This window comes from Arachis ipaensis, chromosome B06 (genome assembly GCF_000816755.2).
Source record: "Arachis ipaensis cultivar K30076 chromosome B06, Araip1.1, whole genome shotgun sequence".
Taxonomy (NCBI): Eukaryota; Viridiplantae; Streptophyta; class Magnoliopsida; order Fabales; family Fabaceae; genus Arachis; species Arachis ipaensis.
This window is the reverse complement of record NC_029790.2, coordinates 14,979,908-14,983,365: the sequence shown is the minus strand read 5'-3', so window position 1 is coordinate 14,983,365 and position 3,458 is coordinate 14,979,908. Positions and strand designations below refer to the sequence as shown.

General features: G+C 31.7%; 1 long non-coding RNA gene across 2 annotated transcripts; it reads right to left on the bottom strand.

Annotated features, from left to right (window-relative positions):
• Positions 1,429 to 3,458, bottom strand: LOC110263185. Of its 2 annotated transcripts, XR_002348347.1 has the most exons (4): positions 3,447 to 3,458; positions 2,905 to 3,021; positions 1,967 to 2,796; positions 1,429 to 1,793 (listed from the first exon to the last, which is right to left on the bottom strand). It is a non-coding gene; the product is annotated as an uncharacterized LOC110263185 (long non-coding RNA). The 2 variants fall into 2 exon arrangements; XR_002348346.1 differs by lacking the exon at positions 1,429 to 1,793 and having other exon boundaries at positions 1,917 to 2,796.

The window sequence follows — 3,458 nt, the reverse complement described above, 5'->3', positions numbered from 1 at the left end:
ATATTTAAATTAATACTAACTAATTATTTAAGAGTAAATTGACAATTAAGTTTCTAAAGATTTTGATTTTAGACTAATTAGTCACTAAAAAAAAAAATATCAATTTGATCTTCTAAAATAGCAAACGGTGGACACATGAGGTTCTTCTATCAATTTATCAACAAAACTTAATGATGATATTATATGTACTATTAATTACTCTGATACGTCTATTTATAAAAGATAATCATGTAGATAATTTTTGGAGTGAAAATTCACTTGTTTTGATAGAATTTTTGATAAATAAAGAATAGTTGATAAAAGATAATAAATGTTTTATTATCCAAAACTACATCGTTTTCCTGCTCATGTAACAGTAACGATACATGCACCATTATAAATAACAAAATATATGGACAATTCCGTTTCGTTTCACACTATTTATTGACAGAAGAATATATATATATTTACTCTTTACTATCTTAAAAGATCTAATTGATATTTTTTTTAAGACTAATTAATCTTAAATTAACATCTTCAAAAATTTAATTATCATTCTACTCATTAATCAATTTGTTTTCACTAACAATATTAGTTGCTCTCTTTTGAAAGGCACACAAGTATTCTTGTACAAGAGAGAACTAAGTAGCAGTAGTGGAAGAAAAAGAGGGTAGGAAAAAGGAATATCCAAGTATTATATTGCATTGTTGAAAGCAGAAAAGCAATGAGGGGTTAGGAGACACTTTATTTTGTTGAGTTTTATTCTGTGCGTATATTTTTTTATTCTTAATATTAAATTATTTTATAAAAAATAATAATAAGAGTAAAATATCGTTTTTATTCCTAACGTTTGGGATAAGTTCTATTTGTGTTTCTAACATTTAAATCGTTCTATTTGTATATTTAACGTTTATAAAAGTAATTCAATATTATCATACTATCAATTATACTAACAAATCAGATTATATTTTTCAATTATTCTCACTTTGATATATTCATTCTCAATTAAGTCTCACTTAGATGTGGTCGATTTTAATATTATATCCACTATTTGTGTTTAGATTCAATTATATCCTTAGAAAAATGAATTATGTAAATGTTGTAGGAATTAGTTTCAAGATTTGATGAGCTATTTTTCGGAGTAGATCATCGATTCTATTCTAGACATTTATATTCTAAATTCAAGAAGAGGTTTTTAAAACTCAAACTAAAGCGCTCATGATGTGTAATTGACGGTAGGATAACATTGAATCACTTTTATAAACGTTAGGGATACAAATAGGACGATTTAAACGTTAGAGACACAAATAAGATTTACCCTAAACGTTGGAACAAAAACAATACTTTACTCTAATAAATGAAGGTATGAAAATAGAACAACGTGAAGCAGTTGCAATGAATTTATATGTCATCACAATCACCTAGAATCCAAAACTGTAGTAATAGAAGGAAAAAAAGCACTAATTTTGACAAGAAAATGAATAGCATTACATTCAACGACTACTAAAGGCTAAAACCTATAATAGTCTGCTACTCAACATTGCTCTGAATATTCAGATGCAGTCCAAGATATCAAAGCTTACACTAATTTCTTATTGCTACAACAAATAAAAACAATAAATAAATGAATTTGTGCTTAGGATCAGATAAGACTAAGTTTAACTTCTTGGAAAATTTTATGATATGAAAGCAAGCTTTATAGAGGCCATTATTGTAATTAAATGAGGATAAAAAAAGAAGAACCGTACCCTTTCTACCCATGAATCTTTGTACTCTACTATAAATGGATTTCTTAGTTTGGAAATGAGCTCCATCTACACAGAACAAAATGGGAAAAAGAAGAATGATATAAATATTTATCCATGAATAATGTTATTTTCGAACACTTTGGGTAATCATTTTCTAGTTTAATGCCAAAAATATTCATCGTAATCATATTAAGGATTGAAGCCTACGATAAATTCCTGTAGAACACAAATATACGCACCAACAACAATTAGGAGATTGAAGATAACAGAAAACAACACAAGATGTCTGGAATTTAATTTGTCGAAACACTATTCGGAACCAACCTCCTGGTTCGCAGACCTGCGGGAATGCTCAGTTTGACGGGTGTAACGACCCAACTTCTAGCCTGTCATGACCAAGGCTAGCAGCTAGGCGTTACTATTCAGCTTATTTTAGGGACTCTAGACCATATATTAAGTATATACATATGTGTTAATGTTGCAAGCGCGAGGAGTGTTGAAGTTAGTCCTACATCAAAAAAAGCAAGGAAGAGTGAGGAGTTTATAAGATGGGAAACCCATTAACTTGATACCTTAAGGTTTTGTGTTAGCCTCTAGCAGTGTGTCATAGGGCATGTCAGGGTCAAGAGGATCAAGTGGTTCCTGATATACCTATGCCCGACGCTCCACCACCATCCCCTGCAGCCGAGCTAGGGTTCGATGGGCCAGGGGTTCCCGAGAGCTCCGGATCCGCACCCTTGCTCTAGATAGACTTTTAGAGGGCTAGCTCTTTTGTATTTATTTAATAAGTAGATCGGGTCCCAAACTATGGGCATTTCATGTATGCTATGATTATGCTTGTTATGCTTATCTGTTCCTTGTATTATCTGCTTAACTTACAATTATTCCGATATACTCGACTAGATACGTGATTCTCGACTAGCGTTACAGTCTCATATGTATACACTTAATATATGGTCTAGAGTCCCTAAAGTCAACTGAATAGTAGCGCCTAGCTGCTAGACTTGGTCATGACGGGCTAGAAGTTGGGTCGTTACAACGGACAAGGCAAATCTTCTTCAAAACATATCTACATAAATCAAAAGGCAAAGTTAACATGAAGGCACAAATCTATAGACATAGATAAGTTACTTTTTATAATTTTAAAAAAGAATGTAATGTAGGTTGGATTTCTCACTTTTTCTTCTCATGCTTATGCTTGACAAGAAGTGCAGAACCAAAAGCACCTTTTCCAATTTGTTCAAGTACTTCATACTGCGCCATGTCATCAACAAGTAATTGAAATTTCACTCTCCTGAACATAAAGTGTAGCACAAATCTAGCATGTTATACCCTTGCACATTTATATTGAACCATAATTTGAAATTCATAGTAAATAAATAAATAAATAAAATGTAGTTAACAATCAGAAACAGAAAGGAATCCAGCTATAATCACTGATAAGGAATAATATACTCAGTTTAGGTTACTCAATAACCCCAAATGCTCATAATTTGCAATAGACAGTTCTCTCTTCTTTTTATTTCCTCAATTCTCAACACAGAAGAAAAGCATAGTGCAATGCAATGCTGATTATGCAACACTAGATAAGTTACAAATAGAAACCGGTGTCCAAAATTATGTGCCAGAAAACGATTACAGAACACAAATTTGGTTAAGCAAAGTACACGTGAAATGGAAGTGAGCGCAGAATGAAAAGATAACGTGATGAGCTTATACCTGAACCAGGGG